This window comes from Musa acuminata, chromosome BXJ3-8 (assembly GCF_036884655.1).
Source record: "Musa acuminata AAA Group cultivar baxijiao chromosome BXJ3-8, Cavendish_Baxijiao_AAA, whole genome shotgun sequence".
NCBI classification, from domain to species: Eukaryota; Viridiplantae; Streptophyta; class Magnoliopsida; order Zingiberales; family Musaceae; genus Musa; species Musa acuminata.
Genome location: NC_088356.1, coordinates 35622768 through 35640126, shown reverse-complemented (window position 1 = coordinate 35640126; position 17359 = coordinate 35622768). Strand labels below are relative to the sequence as shown.

Genomic DNA, 17359 nt, shown 5'->3' with positions numbered 1-17359 from the left:
TGACGTGCACAAAGGGGAGGGAGGACGCAAACAAAACGAGTGCGATCATACCAGCACTAAAGCACCTGATCCCATCAGAACTCCGAAGTTAAGCGTGCTTGGGCGAGAGTAGTACTAGGATGGGTGACCCCCTGGGACGTCCTCGTGTTGCACTCCTTTTTGCGCCCCGAGCTGCCAAAAGACTTGCTTAACTCTCCTTTACGCTTTTCGATTCTTCCAGCATTATGGCCAACAATAAATATATCGTTAACGTAAAGCAGGAGAATAATGAAATCATCATCTAAAAATTTCTTCGTAAACATGCGATGATCAGATATGGTTCTAGGATGGGTGACCCCCTGGGAAGTCCTCGTGTTGCACTCCTTTTTGCGCCCCGAGCGGCCAAAACCTCTCCCGTCGACCTCCGAGGCGATGGTTTTGGGCCTCGGAATTTGCCGTGACCGCTACGCAGTCAGTCTCGTGGGGCTCGGAGAGAGCTTTCGGGAATGGGGCCGCAATAGCGATTCCGAGTTCGTTCGAGAAAGTCCGGATGGTTTCGGCGCGCGCTTGCCGTGTCCGGTACGCGGTCGGCCTCGTGGGCATCGGAGAGATCCGACGATGGCGATTCCGAGATCGTTCAAGAGGTTTCGGGGCGCGCAATGGGCTCCGATCGTCGATACGCCGTCCGTGACGTGCACAAAGGGGAGGGAGGACGCAAACAAAACGAGTGCGATCATACCAGCACTAAAGCACCTGATCCCATCAGAACTCCGAAGTTAAGCGTGCTTGGGCGAGAGTAGTACTAGGATGGGTGACCCCCTGGGACGTCCTCGTGTTGCACTCCTTTTTGCGCCCCGAGCTGCCTAAAGACTTGCTTAACTCTCCTTTACGCTTTTCGATTCTTCCAGCATTATGGCCAACAATAAATATATCGTTAACGTAAAGCAGGAGAATAATGAAATCATCATCTAAAAATTTCTTCGTAAACATGCGATGATCAGATATGGTTCTAGGATGGGTGACCCCCTGGGAAGTCCTCGTGTTGCACTCCTTTTTGCGCCCCGAGCGGCCAAAACCTCTCCCGTCGACCTCCGAGGCGATGGTTTTGGGCCTCAGAATTTGCCGTAACCGCTACGCAGTCAGTCTCGTGGGGCTCGGAGAGAGCTTTCCGGAATGGGGCCGCAATAGCGATTCCGAGTTCGTTCGAGAAAGTCCGGATGGTTTCGGCGCGCGCTTGCCGTGTCCGGTACGCGGTCGGCCTCGTGGGCATCGGAGAGATCCGACGATGGCGATTCCGAGATCGTTCGAGAGGTTTCGGGGCGCGCAATGGGGTCCGGTCGTCGATACGCCGTCCCCGACGTGCACAAAGGGGAGGGAGGACGCAAACAAATCGAGTGCGATCATACCAGCACTAAAGCACCGGATCCCATCAGAACTCCGAAGTTAAGTGTGCTTGGGCAAGAGTAGTACTAGGATGGGTGACCCCCTGGGAAGTCCTCGTGTTGCACTCCTTTTTGCGCCCCGAGCGGCCAAAAGACTTGCTTAACTCTCCTTTACGCTTTTCGATTCTTCCAGCATTATGGCCAACAATAAATATATCGTTAACGTATAGCAGGAGAATAATGAAATCATCATCTAAAAATTTCTTCGTAAACATGCAATGATCAGAAATGGTTCTAGGATGGGTGACCCCCTGGGAAGTCCTCGTGTTGCACTCCTTTTTGCGCCCCGAGCGGCCAAAACCTCTCCCGTCGACCTCCGAGGCGATGGTTTTGGGCCTCGGAATTTGCCGTGACCGCTACGCAGTCAGTCTCGTGGGGCTCGGAGAGAGCTTTCCGGAATGGGGCCGCAATAGCGATTCCGAGTTCGTTCGAGAAAGTCCGGATGGTTTCGGCGCGTTCTTGCCATGTCCGGTACGCGGTCGGCCTCGTGGGCATCGGAGAGATCCGACGATGGCGATTCCGAGATCGTTCGAGAGGTTTCGGGGTGCGCAATGGGCTCCGGTCGTCGATACGCCGTCCGCGACGTGCACAAAGGGGAGGGAGGACGCAAACAAAACGAGTGCGATCATACCAGCACTAAAGCACCGGATCCCATCAGAACTCCGAAGTTAAGCGTGCTTGGGCGAGAGTAGTACTAGGATGGTTGACCCCCTGGGAAGTCCTCGTGTTGCACTCCTTTTTGCGCCCCGAGCGGCCAAAAGACTTGCTTAACTCTCCTTTACGCTTTTCGATTCTTCCAGCATTATGGCCAATAATAAATATATCGTTAACGTATAGCAGGAGAATAATGAAACCATCATCTAAAAATTTCTTCGTAAACATGCGATGATCAGATATGGTTCTAGGATGGGTGACCCCTTGGGAAGTCCTCGTGTTGCACTCCTTTTTGCGCCCCGAGCGGCCAAAACCTCTCCCGTCGACCTCCGAGGCGATGGTTTTGGGCCTCGGAATTTGCCGTGACCGCTACGCAGTCAGTCTCGTGGGGCTCGGAGAGAGCTTTCCGGAATGGGGCCGCAATAGCGATTCCGAGTTCGTTCGAGAAAGTCCGGATGGTTTCGGCGCGCGCTTGCCGTGTCCGGTATGCGGTCGGCCTCGTGGGCATCGGAGAGATCCGACGATGGCGATTCCGAGATCGTTCGAGAGGTTTTGGGGCGCGCAATGGGCCCGGTCGTCGATATGCCGTCCGCGACGTGCACAAAGGGGAGGGAGGACGCAAACAAAACGAGTGCGATCATACCAACACTAAAGCATCGGATCCCATCAGAACTCCGAAGATAAGCGTGTTTGGGCGAGAGTAGTACTAGGATGGGTGACCCCTTGGGAAGTCCTCGTGTTGCACTCCTTTTTGCGCCCCGAGCGGCCAAAAGACTTGCTTAACTCTCCTTTACGCTTTTCGATTCTTCCAGCATTATGGCCAATAATAAATATATCGTTAACGTATAGCAGGAGAATAATGAAATCATCATCTAAAAATTTCTTTGTAAACATGCGATGATCAGATATGGTTCTAGGATGGGTGACCCCTTGGGAAGTCCTCGTGTTGCACTCCTTTTTGCGCCCCGAGCGGCCAAAACCTCTCCCGTCGACCTCCGAGGCGATGGTTTTGGGCCTCGGAATTTGCCATGACCGCTACGCAGTCAGTCTCGTGGGGCTCGGAGAGAGTTTTCCGGAATGGGGCCGCAATAGCGATTCCGAGTTCGTTCGAGAAAGTCCGGATGGTTTCGGCGCGTGCTTGCCGTGTCCGGTACGCGGTCGGCCTCGTGGGCATCGGAGAGATCCGACGATGGCGATTCCGAGACCGTTCGAGAGGTTTCGGGGCGCGCAATGGGCTCCGGTCGTCGATACGCCGTCCGCGACGTGCACAAAGGGGAGGGAGGACGCAAACAAAACGAGTGCGATCATACCAGCACTAAAGCACCGGATCCCATCAAAACTCCGAAGTTAAGCGTGCTTGGGCGAGAGTAGTACTAGGATGGGTGACCCCCTGGGACGTCCTCGTGTTGCACTCCTTTTTGCGCCCCGAGCGGCCAAAAGACTTGCTTAACTCTCCTTTACGCTTTTCGATTCTTCCAGCATTATGGCCAACAATAAATATATCGTTAACGTATAGCAGGAGAATAATGAAATCATCATCTAAAAATTTCTTCGTAAACATGCAATGATCAGATATGGTTCTAGGATGGGTGACCCCCTGGGAAGTACTCGTGTTGCATTCCTTTTTGCGCCCCGAGCGGCCAAAACCTCTGCCGTCGACCTCCGAAGCGATGGTTTTGGGCCTCGGAATTTGCCGTGACCGCTACGCAGTCAGTCTTGTGGGGCTCGGAGAGAGCTTTCCGGAATGGGGCCGCAATAGCGATTCCGAGTTCGTTCGAGAAAGTCCGGATGGTTTCGACACGCGCTTGCCGTGTCCGGTACGCGGTCGGCCTCGTGGGCATCGGAGAGATCCGACGATGGCGATTCCGAGATCGTTCGAGAGGTTTCGGGGCGCGCAATGGGCTCCGGTCGTCGATACGCCGTCCGCGACGTGCACAAAGGGGAGGGAGGACGCAAACAAAACGATTGCGATCATACCAGCACTAAAGCACCGGATCCCATCAAAACTCCGAAGTTAAGCGTGCTTGGGCGAGAGTAGTACAAGGATGGGTGACCCCCTGGGAAGTCCTCGTGTTGCACTCCTTTTTGCGCCCCGAGCGGCCAAAAGACTTGCTTAACTCTCCTTTACGCTTTTCGATTCTTCCAGCATTATGGCCGACAATAAATATATCGTTAACGTATAGCAGGAGAATAATGAAATCATCATCGAAAAATTTCTTCGTAAACTTGCAATGATCAGATATGTTTCTAGGATGGGTGACCCCTTGGGAAGTCCTCGTGTTGCACTCCTTTTTGCGCCCCGAGCGGCCAAAACCTCTGCCGTCGACCTCCGAGGCGATGGTTTTGGGCCTCCGAATTTGCCGTGACCGCTACGCAGTCAGTCTCGTGGGGCTCGGAGAGTGCTTTCCGGAATGGGGCCGCAATAGCGATTCCGAGTTCGTTCGAGAAAGTCCGGATGGTTTCGGCGCGCGCTTGCCGTGTCCGGTACGCGGTCGGCCTCGTGGGCATCGGAGAGATCCGACGATGGCGATTCCGAGATCGTTCGACAGGTTTCGTGGCGCGCAATGGGCTCCGGTCGTCGATACGCCGTCCGCGACGTGCACAAAGGGGAGGGAGGACGCAAACAAAACGAGTGCGATCATACCAGCACTAAAGCACCGGATCCCATCAGAACTCCGAAGTTAAGTGTGCTTGGGCGAGAGTAGTACTAGGATGGGTGACCACCTGGGAAGTCCTCGTGTTGCACTCCTTTTTGCGCCCCGAGCGGCCAAAAGACTTGCTTAACTCTCCTTTACGCTTTTCGATTCTTCCAGCATTATGCCCAACAATAAATATATCGTTAACGTATAGCAGGAGAATAATGAAATCATCATCTAAAAATTTCTTCGTAAACATGCAATGATCAGATATGGTTCTAGGATGGGTGACCCCTTGGGAAGTCCTCGTGTTGCACTCCTTTTTGCGCCCCGAGCGGCCAAAACCTCTGCCGTTGACCTCCGAAGCGATGGTTTTGGGCATCGGAATTTGCCGTGACCGCTACGCAGTCAGGCTCGTGGGGCTCGGAGAGAGCTTTCCGGAATGGGGCCGCAATATCGATTCCGAGTTCGTTCGAGAAAGTCCGGATGGTTTCGACGCGCGCTTGCCGTGTCCGGTACGCGGTCGGCCTCGTGGGCATCGGAGAGATCCGACGATGGCGATTCTGAGATCGTTCGAGAGGTTTCGGGGCGCGCAATGGGCTCCGGTCGTCGATACGCCGTCCGCGACGTGCACAAAGGGGAGGGAGGACGCAAACAAAACGAGTGCGATCATACCTGCACTAAAGCACCGGATCCCATCAAAACTCCGAAGTTAAGCGTGCTTGGGCGAGAGTAGTACTAGGATGGGCGACCCCCTGGGACGTCCTCGTGTTACACTCCTTTTTGCGCCCCGAGCGGCCAAAAGACTTGCTTAACTCTCCTTTACGCTTTTCGATTCTTCCAGCATTATGGCCAACAATAAATATATCGTTAGCGTATAGCAGGAGAATAATGAAATCATCATCTAAAAATTTCTTCGTAAACATGCAATGATCAGATATGGTTCTAGGATGGGTGACCCCCTGGGAAGTCCTCGTGTTGCACTCCTTTTTGCGCCCCGAGCGGCCAAAACCTCTGTCGTCGACCTCCGAAGCGATGGTTTTGGGCCTCGGAATTTGCCGTGACCGCTACGCAGTCAGGCTCGTGGGGCTCGGAGAGAGCTTTCCGGAATGGGGCCGCAATAGCGATTCCGAGTTCGTTCGAGAAAGTCCGGATGGTTTCGGCGCGCGCTTGCCGTGTCCGGTACGCGGTCGGCCTCGTGGGCATCGGAGAGATCCGACGATGGCGATTCCGAGATCGTTCGAGAGGTTTCGGGGCGCGCAATGGGCTCCGGTCGTCGATACGCCGTCCGCGACGTGCACAAAGGGGAGGGAGGACGCAAACAAAACGAGTGCGATCATACCAGCACTAAAGCACCGCATACCAGCACTAAAGCACCGGATCCCATCAGAACTCCGAAGTTAAGCGTGCTTGGGCGAGAGTAGTACTAGGATGGGTGACCCCCTGGGAAGTCCTCGTGTTGCACTCCTTTTTGCGCCCCGAGCGGCCAAAAGACTTGCTTAACTCTCCTTTACGCTTTTCGATTCTTCCAGCATTATGGCCAACAATAAATATATCGTTAACGTATAGTAGGAGAATAATGAAATCATCATCTAAAAATTTCTTCGTAAACATGCGATGATCAGATATGGTTCTAGGATGGGTGACCCCCTGGGAAGTCCTCGTGTTGCACTCCTTTTTGCGCCCCGAGCGGCCAAAACCTCTCCCGTCGACCTCCGAGGCGATGGTTTTGGGCCTCGGAATTTGCCGTGACCGCTACGCTATCAGTCTCGTGGGGCTTGGAGAGAGCTTTCCGGAATGGGGCCGCAATAGCGATTCCGAGTTCGTTCGAGAAAGTCCGGATGGTTTCGGCGCGCGCTTGCCGTGTCCGGTACGCTGTCGGCCTCGTGGGCATCGGAGAGATCCGACGATGGCGATTCCGAGATCGTTCGAGAGGTTTCTGTTAGGATCGAGAGCACTAAGAGGGGGGGGTGAATTAGTGCAGCGGATATCTTTTAGCGATTAAAAACAAAAGCTGCGTTCGTTCGATAAAAATCAGTTTTGAAGCAAAAGTCGACTCAAAGATAACTTATGACTAAGTGCAGTTTATGTCTAAACGTAGTTTACGTCTAAACACAATTTACGTTTAAATGCAGTTTGCGTCTAAACGCAGTTTTACGTCTAAACGCAGATTTACGTCTAAACGCAGATTTACTTCTAAACGCAGATTTACGTCCAAACTCAGTTTACGTCTAAAATGCAGTTTTACGTTTAAACGTAGTTTACGTCTAAACGCAGTTTTACGTCTAAAACACAGATTTACGTCTAAACGTAGATTTACGTCTAAACGCAGATTTACGTCTAAACGCAGTTTGCGTCTAAGCGCAGTTTGCGTCTAAACACAGTTTGCGTCTAAGCGCAGTTTACGTCTAAATGCAGCTTATGTCTAAACGCAGTTTGCGTCTAAACGCAGTTTGCGTCTAAGCGCAGTTTACGTCTAAACGCAGTTTGCGTCTAAACGCAGATGACAGTTTGCAGTTCTAAATGAAATCAAGACGTAAACGTAAACTGCACAGAACCTTGTTCGTAAAAGCGCAGAGAGACAGTTTGCAGTTTGTAGATGGAATCAAGACGTAAACGTAAACTGCACAGAATTCGTTCGTAAAAGCGCAGAGAGCAGTTTGCAGTTTGTAAATGGAATTAAGATGTGAACGTAAACTGCACAGAACTCGTTCGTAAAAGCGCAGAGAGCAGTAGCTATATAGGAGGTTTGCAATAATGATAAAGTGCTCAAAATAAACGCAAACCAGAGATTTAGAGTGGTTCGGTCAGTCTTGACCTACTCCACTTTTGGCTTCCTCCACCGGCGAGGTCACCGACGTCAACTAGGAGCCTTCCTTCAATAGGCGAAGGCCAACTACCCTCTTACAGATTCACTCCTTTTGACGGGCTCAGGAGACAACCCTTACACATGTTTTCTCTCCTCTCTTTACAACTCAAACTTGAAGAACAGAAGGAGGAGGAAAACTTGCAGTTTTGAGCTCTAAGAACCACTGAAAAGATCAAGATTTCGGCTTGAGTTCTTGCTCTCTCAGTGCTGAATGGGTGGGGTATTTATAGGCCCCAACCCAATTCAAATTTGGAGCTCAAAACGATCAAATCCCGGAATTCCGGGATCAGGCGGTTGCACCTCTTGACTGGAGAGGTTGCACCGCCTGGCAGAGCTCGAAGACCGAGCTCAGGCGGTGCCACCTCTCTGCCAGGGAGGTTGCACCACCCAGTCTTGCTCAAAGACTGAGCTCAGGCGGTGCCACCTCTCTGTCAGGGAGGTTGCACCGCCCAGTCTAGCTTGAAGACTGAGCTCAGGCGGTGCCACCTCTCTGCTAGGGAGGTTGCACCGCCCAGTCTTGCTCGAAGACTGAGCTCTGGCGGTGCCACCTCCCGGCTGGGGAGGTTGCACCGCCCAGTCTCGCTGGAAGGCCTAGCCCAGGCGGTGCCACCTCCTAGCCTGGGCGGTTGCACCTCCTGGTGCAATCAGGGTCCGAATGGTTCATTCCATTCGGCCCAATTTCAGTCTTTCAGGGGCCCAATTGCCCCAAGATTAAGCCAATGGGATCACCTCCCATTTTCCAACTTAATCAACGTGCTAACTACGATTAAATCTAAGACAACTTCTGCAGCTTTGCTTCGGTGCGTCAATCGCTCCTTCCGGCGAGTTTCCGGCGAACTTCCGTCGATCATCCGATGAACCCTCGGTGATGCTCTTGCGGACTTCCGGCAAACTCTTGGACTTTGCGACGATCCACTTGGCAAGTTCCGACGAGCTTCGCTTGGCAAGCTTCTGGACTTCTCGGATCTGTTCTCGCAGAACCTCCGACGACCGTCCGAACTTCCGTCGAACTCTCGAACTCCCAATGTGATCATGAACTTGACTCCGGCGCAACTCCTGTTGCTTGTCTTTCTTTCATCGTAGTTAATCCTGCACACACAAAAACAAAAACTTCGATCGAGGCAATTAATCCTAAGCAATTAATCAAGTTGTCCGGCATGTCATTGGTCCCTCGACGCTTCGTCCGATTCTTCGGCGCATCGTCCTTTCCTGCAGCCTATTGCCCAATCGGCCAGTTGACTCCGCAACTCCGATATCCTTGGCACAATACCTGCTCTTCTTGGCCCGATGCCCGAGTCCACGACCCGAAGCCTTCTGTCGATACGTCGACCGATCCACCGGCCCGACGTCCAATCTTCTGACATGTTCCTCCGGCACAACATGATGTTCCTGCTTTAATTGTCTCATCCTGATCGAAGCACCCTGCTTCACTCAAAATGCAGATTAAATCATAAACATATATCAAGGAGTTTCATCATCAAAATACGAGATTCAACAATCTCCCCCTTTTTGATGATGACAACTACTTGATGACGGAGTTAAACTTAACTCCCGGAGTTTAAACAAACTCCCCCTATCAATATACCTTATTGATAGAAACTCTTAGATTCAAAAATCTAAGCAACATGTCATCATAATCGGAGTTAACCTTAACTCCCAGAGTTTAAACAAACTCCCCCTATCAATATGCCATATTGATAGAACCTTGAATTCAAACTGAATTCAAGTCATTGCAATATTCATCATGAATACTTGCAACACGTCAACATGAACATATGCATAAACTTATGCATCACATGTCATGTCATCAACATACTTTCATCAACATACTTCTCCCCCTTTGTCATCAACAAAAAGGAGAAGTATCACAATCAAGTGTTTGTGATATTGGTTCAACTCATTGCATGAAAAACATAATATCAAGTTTTATCATCATGCAATTTTGCTAGAAAATATAGCAAGTGTTGATTCATGCTTAGAATATTCAAGCTATCAAGTTTTAGATATGCAAGTTTTATAGCATACAAGATAGCACTTGGTATGAAAATTAGAGATGTTCAAGATAGCAAGTTCTACATCATGCAAGCTAGCAAATTAGAGATGTTCAAGAAGGCAACTCTTGCTTCTTGAAATATGAAAATTTCGTCCACTTTGCTAGATGCGCAAGTTAGCATGTTTTGCTTCTTGAGATAGGCAAGATAGCACCTTTGCTTCTTTTGAGATAGCAACTTTTCGCTTCTCTTTAGACTACAAGCTAGCGATATACAAGTTAGCAAAAACTTCGAAAGCAAATGCAAGATAACTTTCTTGTGTAGGCTCATGATTATTGCTTCCTATTGTAATGTGCAGGTTGCAAGTCTTGCTTCTTGAGATATTCAAGATGGTGATGTTCAAGAAGACAACTTTTGCTTCTTGAAATAAGCAAGTTAGCAATCTTTGCTACTTAAGATAGGCAAGCTAGCAATCAAGTTTTTGCATCTTCTTAACTTGTGCAAGCTAGCTATCTCCCCCTTTGTCATTGTCAAAAAGAAAGGAAGAATACAGTTTTGTAGTTCTTTTTCCTTTTACAACGATTTCAAAATCATGACAAAGGATGAATAATCAAGTTATGAATGTCAAGACAATTTTTCATCATGAATATTTTATCATTGCATGCATCATTATCATAAGTTGAAGTATTACATGCATAATATCATATCATCATTCATAATTACATTAATGTTTCAATATAGCAATTTCTTCTCAAAATGTGTAACTTAGCACTCATAGCATTTTAAATCATGATTTACATCATATGCAATACATCACATCATAATTAGAAAGCACAAGTATTGCATGCATAATTGCAAATCATAAATGTTCCATATCATGATGGTATCAATTTTGTCAAATTATATCCTACCATGCATGATCAATAACTCCTCATTTGTATTTCATGCATTATTTCATTTCATCTCATAAGGAATATCAAGAAAAGTTATTGGATGAGGAGATAAATATTTTATGAATACACGGAATTGTATCAAAATCATATCATAAGTGTTTCGTGTATTCATATTATCACATGAAGCATATTATCATTTTTGAGATTCATAACATGAATAGCGTTATTACTATTTCATCAAAATCAATTTCGAGATTCACACAATATCATGCATTAATCTCGATAAGATGGGAAAAGCATTTTATTTTTAAGTGATTCTTTTAACACATCATAAAAACTCATTCATAATTCAAGTAATTTACAAGATATCATAAATAAATTTATCACTTGTATTTCATCAAAATCGAGAACTCTAGAGATAGAAAATGATTGAAGCATTTAACATGATTGAAGCATGATTCATATTTAAAGTGTATCTTATGTCGTAAATACGAATCAAGCATTTGTCAAATCTGAAATCATCCTCAAAATTATATTCAATAAATTCATATATGACAAGCATAGATTTATTGAAAAATCAATAAGATAGAGGATTGCATTTCAAGTGTTTATCAATTGTAGCATTTCATCACATGGCAAGATATCATCAAGTAGAATTACGATGCAAGTTCTTGATATCTTAACATGATGATGCAAACATGGCATAATGCAAATTTGGCAATCATAGCATCAATTCATATATCTCTTGATGATGCAAGCATGGGATAATCATAGCATAGTGTTTATAGCATCAATTCATATATTTCTTCCCTTTTTTTAAGTGTTTCATCTTAAGTGATCGATTTCATGTTAGCATGCCTTTTCATTTATGTCAAATGAAAACATGCATCAACGTTTAGGATCGTAAAATGAATTTCATCATAAAACCATCAATCACAAAAATCATCATGTATATCTCATGCATGAAATTGTCAATCGAAATATTTAATTTCATCATTATGCATTTCTTCAAATCAAACATGATCTTTAATCAAAATCGAGAAATAACAATGGAAATCAACGTAATGCACATTATTACTTCTTAACCATGATTTCATATTTTCAATCAAGATCATTTTATTTGTTTATCATAAAATATGCAATATTATCATTTTCGAAATTACTTAGTATGATCATAATAATTTTTTTTTTTAACATGTAATTTTTAAGAAAATTAATTCTAAACTAAAAGAGAAAAATACATCATGAAAGCATCAAGTAATTTCAAAATAAATTAGGGGGATTTCAATTACCTCATCATTGTGGGCTGTTAAGGCGTAGTTTGCCGCCTTGCTTTTGTTGACTTTCTCTTCTTCGGAGGAGCTCGATTCATCCCAATTTTTGTTCTTCTTCTTGCGTTTAAAGCAAGTAGTTTGATTCTTTTTGCTTTTTAATTTTCGTTTCATTTGTAGTTTAAGTTCACCATCACTTGAGCTTATGCTCGAGTGGTCTTCAAATGTTCTATGTCCCAAATCCTTCCTGTTCTTTGGAAGGTGGTTCTCAAGTTCTTCACGTGCATTGCATGTCATTTCATATGTGATCAATGAACCAATTAGTTCTTCAAGTGGAAATTGGTTCAAGTTTTTCGATTCTTGAATAGCAGTTACTTTTGAATCCCAAGTTTTAGAAAGTGAGCACAAAACTTTGTTAACGAGTTCAAAATCCGAAAAGCTTTTACCAAGTGATTTTAAACCATTGACGACATCCGTAAAACGGGTGTACATGTCAACAACGGTTTCGCTTGGTTTCATATGAAAAAGCTCGAAATCATGCAGTAAAATATTAACTTTCGAGTCTTTGACTCTACTAGTTCCCTCGTGCGTGATTTCAAGAGCACGCCAAATATCGAAAGCCGTTTCGCACAAAGAAACCCGATTGAACTCATTTTTGTCCAAAGCGCAAAATAAGGCATTCATAGCCTTTGCGTTTAAAGAAAAATACTTCTTCTCCAAATCCGACCATTCGTTCATCGGTTTGGAGGGAAGTTGAAAACCGTTTTCAACAATATTCCATAAATCCAGATTCAGAGAAATCAAGAAAACTCTCATTCGAGTTTTCCAATAAGTGTAGTCCAATCCGTTAAAGAACGGTGGACCAACAACCGATAAGCCCTCTTGAAGAGCCATTTCTCTCGGGTGTAAATCCGAAATGAGAAATACCCCGCTCTGATACCAATTGTTAGGATCGAGAGCACTAAGAGGGGGGGGTGAATTAGTGCAGCGGATATCTTTTAGCGATTAAAAACAAAAGCTGCGTTCGTTCGATAAAAATCTGTTTTAAAGCAAAAGCCGACTCAAAGATAACTTATGACTAAGTGCAGTTTACGTCTAAACGTAGTTTACGTCTAAACACAATTTACGTTTAAATGCAGTTTGCGTCTAAACGCAGTTTTACGTCTAAACGCAGATTTACGTCTAAACGCAGATTTACGTCTAAACGCAGATTTACGTCCAAACTCAGTTTACGTCTAAAACGCAGTTTTACATTTAAACGTAGTTTACGTCTAAATGCAGTTTTACGTCTAAAACGCAGATTTACGTCTAAACGTAGATTTACGTCTAAACGCAGATTTACGTCTAAACGCAGTTTGCGTCTAAGCGCAGTTTGCGTCTAAACACAGTTTGCGTCTAAGCGCAGTTTACGTCTAAACGCAGCTTACGTCTAAACGCAGTTTGCGTCTAAACGCAGTTTGCGTCTAAGCGCAGTTTACGTCTAAACGCAGTAAGCGCAGAGAGACAGTTTGCAGTTTGTACATGGAATCAAGACGTAAACGTAAACTGCACAGAATTCGTTCGTAAAAGCGCAGAGAGCAGTTTGCAGTTTGTAAATGGAATTAAGATGTGAACGTAAACTGCACAGAACTCGTTCGTAAAAGCGCAGAGAGCAGTAGCTATGTAGGAGGTTTGCAGTAATGATAAAGTGCTCAAAATAAACGCAAACCAGAGATTTAGAGTGGTTCGGTCAGTCTTGACCTACTCCACTTTTGGCTTCCTCCACCGGCGAGGTCACCGACGTCAACTAGGAGCCTTCCTTCAATAGGCGAAGGCCAACTACCCTCTTACAGATTCACTCCTTTTGACGGGCTCAGGAGACAACCCTTACAAATGTTTTCTCTCCTCTCTTTACAACTCAAACTTGAAGAACAGAAGGAGGAGGAAAACTAGCAGTTTTGAGCTCTAAGAACCACTGAAAAGATCAAGATTTCGGCTTGAGTTCTTGCTCTCTCAGTGCTGAATGGGTGGGGTATTTATAGGCCCCAACCCAATTCAAATTTGGAGCTCAAAACGATCAAATCCCGGAATTCCGGGATCAGGCGGTTGCACCTCTTGACTGGAGAGGTTGCACCGCCTGGCAGAGCTCGAAGACCGAGCTCAGGCGGTGCCACCTCTCTGCCAGGGAGGTTGCACCGCCCAGTCTTGCTCGAAGACTGAGCTCAGGCGGTGCCACCTCTCTGTCAGGGAGGTTGCACCGCCCAGTCTAGCTCGAAGACTGAGCTCAGGCGGTGCCACCTCTCTGCCAGGGAGGTTGCACCGCCCAGTCTTGCTCGAAGACTGAGCTCCGGCGGTGCCACCTCCCGGCTGGGGAGGTTGCACCGCCTAGTCTCGCTGGAAGGCCTAGCCCAGGCGGTGCCACCTCCTGGCCTGGGCGGTTGCACCTCCTGGTGCAATCAGGGTCCGAATGGTTCATTCCATTCGGCCCAATTTCAGTCTTTCAGGGGCCCAATTGCCCCAAGATTAAGCCAATGGGATCACCTCCCATTTTCCAACTTAATCAACGTGCTAACTATGATTAAATCTAAGACAACTTCTGCAGCTTTGCTTCGGTGCGTCAATCGCTCCTTCCGGCGAGTTTCCGGCGAACTTCCGTCGATCATCCGATGAACCCTCGGTGATGCTCCTGCGGACTTCCGGCAAACTCCTGGACTTTGCGACGATCCACTTGGCAAGTTCCGACGAGCTTCGCTTGGCAAACTTCTGGACTTCTCGGATCTGTTCTCGCAGAACCTCCAACGACCGTCCGAACTTCCGTCGAACTCTCGAACTCCCAATGTGATCATGAACTTGACTCCGGCGCAACTCCTGCTGCTTGTCTTTCTTTCATCGTAGTTAATCCTGCACACACAAAAACAAAAACTTCGATCGAGACAATTAATCCTAAGCAATTAATCAAGTTGTCCGGCATGTCATTGGTCCCTCGACGCTTCGTCCGATTCTTCGGCGCATCGTCCTTTCCTGCAGCCTATTGCCCAATCGGCCAGTTGACTCCGCAACTCCGATATCCTTGGCACAATACCCGCTCTTCTTGGCCCGATGCCCGAGTCCACGACCCGAAGCCTTCTGTCGATACGTCGACCGATCCACCGGCCCGACGTCCAATCTTTTGACATGTTCCTCCGGCACAACATGATGTTCCTGCTTTAATTGTCTCATCCTGATCGAAGCACCCTGCGTCACTCAAAACGCAGATTAAATCATAAACATATATCAAGGAGTTTCATCATCAAAATACGAGATTCAACAGTTTCGGGGTGCGCAATGGGCTCCGGTCGTCGATACGCCATCCGCGACGTGCACAAAGGGGAGGGAGGACGCAAACAAAACGAGTGCGATCATACCAGCACTAAAGCACTGGATCCCATCAGAACTCCGAAGTTAAGCGTGCTTGGGCGAGAGTAGTACTAGGATGGGTGACACCCTGGGAAGTCCTCGTGTTGCACTCCTTTTTGCGCCCCGAGCGGCCAAAAGACTTGCTTAACTCTCCTTTACGCTTTTCGATTCTTCCAGCATTATGGCCAACAATAAATATATCATTAACGTATAGCAGGAGAATAATGAAATCATCATCTAAAAATTTCTTCGTAAACATGCAATGATCAGATATGGTTTTAGGATGGGTGACCCCCTGGGAAGTCCTCGTGTTGCATTCCTTTTTGCGCCCCGAGCGGCCAAAACCTCTCCCATCGACCTCCGAGGCGATGGTTTTGGGCCTCGGAATTTGCCGTGACCGCTACGCAGTCAGTCTCGTGGGGCTCGGAGAGAGCTTTCCGGAATGGGGCCGCAATAGCGATTCCGAGTTCGTTCGAGAAAGTCCGGATGGCTTCGGCGCGCGCTTGCCGTGTCCGGTACGCGGTCGGCCTCGTGGGCATCGGAGAGATCCGACGATGGCGATTCCAAGATCGTTCGAGAGGTTTCGGGGCGCGCAATGGGCTCCGGTCGTCGATACGCCGTCCGCGATGTGCACAAAGGGGAGGGAGGACGCAAACAAAACGAGTGCGATCATACCAGCACTAAAGCACCGGATCCCATCAGAACTCCGAAGATAAGCGTGCTTGGGCGAGAGTAGTACTAGGATGGGTGACCCCCTGGGAAGTCCTCGTGTTGCACTCCTTTTTGCGCCCCGAGCGGCCAAAACCTCTCCCGTCGACCTCCGAGGCGATGGTTTTGGGCCTCGGAATTTGTCGTGACCGCTACGCAGTCAGTCTCGTGGGGCTCGAAGAGAGCTTTCCGGAATGGGGCCGCAATAGCGATTCCTAGTTCGTTCGAGAAAGTCCGGATGGTTTCGGCGCGCGCTTGCCGTGTCCGGTACGCGGTCGGCCTCGTGGGCATCGGAGAGATCCGACGATGGCGATTCCGAGATCGTTCGAGAGGTTTCGGGGCGCGCAATGGGCTCCGGTCGTCGATACGCCGTCCGCGACGTGCACAAAGGGGAGGGAGGACGCAAACAAAACGAGTGCGATCATACTAGCACTAAAGCACCGGATCCCATCAGAACTCCGAAGTTAAGCGTGCTTGGGCGAGAGTAGTACTAGGATGGGTGACCCCCTGGGAAGTACTCGTGTTGCACTCCTTTTTGCGCCCCGAGCGGCCAAATGACTTGCTTAACTCTCCTTTACGCTTTTCGATTCTTCCAGCATTATGGCCAACAATAAATATATCGTTAACGTGTAGCAGGAGAATAATGAAATCATCATCTAAAAATTTCTTCGTAAACATGCAATGATCAGATATGGTTCTAGGATGGGTGACCCCCTGGGAAGTCCTCGTGTTGCACTCCTTTTTGCGCCCCGAGCGGCCAAAACCTCTCCCGTCGACCTCCGAGGCGATGGTTTTGGGCCTCGGAATTTGCCGTGACCGCTACGCCGTCAGTCTCGTGGGGCTCGGAGAGACTTTCCGGAATGGGGCCGCAATAGCGATTCCGAGTTCGTTCGAGAAAGTCCGGATGGTTTCGGCGCGCGCTTGCCGTGTCCGGTACGCGGTCGGCCTCGTGGGCATCGGAGGGATCCGACGGTGGCAATTCCGAGATCGTTCGAGAGGTTTCGGGGCGCGCAATGGGCTCCGGTCGTCGATACGCCGTCCGCGACGTGCACAAAGGGGAGGGAGGACGCAAACAAAACGAGTGCGATCATACCAGCACTAAAGCACCGGATCCCATCAGAACTCCGAAGTTAAGCGTGCTTGGGCGAGAGTAGTACTAGGATGGGTGACCCCCTGGGAAGTCCTCGTGTTGCACTCCTTTTTGCGCCCCGAGCGGCCAAAAGACTTGCTTAACTCTCCTTTACGCTTTTCGATTCTTCCAGCATTATGGCCAACAATAAATATATCGTTAACGTATAGCAGGAGAATAATGAAATCATCATCTAAAAATTTCTTCGTAAACATGCAATGATCAGATATGGTTCTAGGATGGGTGACCCCCTGGGAAGTCCTCGTGTTGCACTCCTTTTTGCGCCCCGAGCGGCCAAAACCTCTCCCGTCGACCTCCGAGGCGATGGTTTTGGGCCTCGGAATTTGCCGTGACCGCTACGCAGTCAGTCTCGTGGGGCTCGGAGAGAGCTTTCCGGAATGGGGCCGCAATA

The 17359-nt window shown here is 48.1% G+C and overlaps 13 non-coding genes and 1 pseudogene across 13 annotated transcripts; all 14 read left to right on the top strand.

Moving 5' to 3' along the window:
• The first annotated feature begins 37 nt into the window (after positions 1–37).
• LOC135647428 (5S ribosomal RNA) lies at positions 38–156 on the top strand. Its single transcript, XR_010500166.1, has one exon. It is a non-coding gene; the product is annotated as a 5S ribosomal RNA (ribosomal RNA).
• A 548-nt stretch (positions 157–704) lies between these two features.
• On the top strand, positions 705–823 carry LOC135647427 (5S ribosomal RNA). The gene has a single exon (XR_010500165.1). It is a non-coding gene; the product is annotated as a 5S ribosomal RNA (ribosomal RNA).
• A 548-nt stretch (positions 824–1371) lies between these two features.
• LOC135647018 (5S ribosomal RNA) lies at positions 1372–1490 on the top strand. Its single transcript, XR_010499764.1, has one exon. It is a non-coding gene; the product is annotated as a 5S ribosomal RNA (ribosomal RNA).
• Positions 1491–2038: 548 nt separating this feature from the next.
• Positions 2039–2157, top strand: LOC135646306 (5S ribosomal RNA). The gene has a single exon (XR_010499063.1). It is a non-coding gene; the product is annotated as a 5S ribosomal RNA (ribosomal RNA).
• A 547-nt stretch (positions 2158–2704) lies between these two features.
• Positions 2705–2823, top strand: LOC135647294 (5S ribosomal RNA). Its single transcript, XR_010500035.1, has one exon. It is a non-coding gene; the product is annotated as a 5S ribosomal RNA (ribosomal RNA).
• A 548-nt stretch (positions 2824–3371) lies between these two features.
• Positions 3372–3490, top strand: LOC135647434 (5S ribosomal RNA). The gene has a single exon (XR_010500172.1). It is a non-coding gene; the product is annotated as a 5S ribosomal RNA (ribosomal RNA).
• Positions 3491–4038: 548 nt separating this feature from the next.
• LOC135647497 (5S ribosomal RNA) lies at positions 4039–4157 on the top strand. Its single transcript, XR_010500234.1, has one exon. It is a non-coding gene; the product is annotated as a 5S ribosomal RNA (ribosomal RNA).
• A 548-nt stretch (positions 4158–4705) lies between these two features.
• On the top strand, positions 4706–4824 carry LOC135648075 (5S ribosomal RNA). Its single transcript, XR_010500766.1, has one exon. It is a non-coding gene; the product is annotated as a 5S ribosomal RNA (ribosomal RNA).
• A 548-nt stretch (positions 4825–5372) lies between these two features.
• Positions 5373–5491, top strand: LOC135647641 (5S ribosomal RNA). Its single transcript, XR_010500375.1, has one exon. It is a non-coding gene; the product is annotated as a 5S ribosomal RNA (ribosomal RNA).
• Positions 5492–6039: 548 nt separating this feature from the next.
• Positions 6040–6179, top strand: LOC135647603 (5S ribosomal RNA; annotated as a pseudogene).
• An 8925-nt stretch (positions 6180–15104) lies between these two features.
• On the top strand, positions 15105–15223 carry LOC135647318 (5S ribosomal RNA). Its single transcript, XR_010500059.1, has one exon. It is a non-coding gene; the product is annotated as a 5S ribosomal RNA (ribosomal RNA).
• Positions 15224–15771: 548 nt separating this feature from the next.
• On the top strand, positions 15772–15890 carry LOC135646342 (5S ribosomal RNA). The gene has a single exon (XR_010499096.1). It is a non-coding gene; the product is annotated as a 5S ribosomal RNA (ribosomal RNA).
• A 341-nt stretch (positions 15891–16231) lies between these two features.
• Positions 16232–16350, top strand: LOC135646474 (5S ribosomal RNA). The gene has a single exon (XR_010499223.1). It is a non-coding gene; the product is annotated as a 5S ribosomal RNA (ribosomal RNA).
• A 547-nt stretch (positions 16351–16897) lies between these two features.
• Positions 16898–17016, top strand: LOC135648080 (5S ribosomal RNA). Its single transcript, XR_010500771.1, has one exon. It is a non-coding gene; the product is annotated as a 5S ribosomal RNA (ribosomal RNA).
• Positions 17017–17359: the final 343 nt, after the last annotated feature.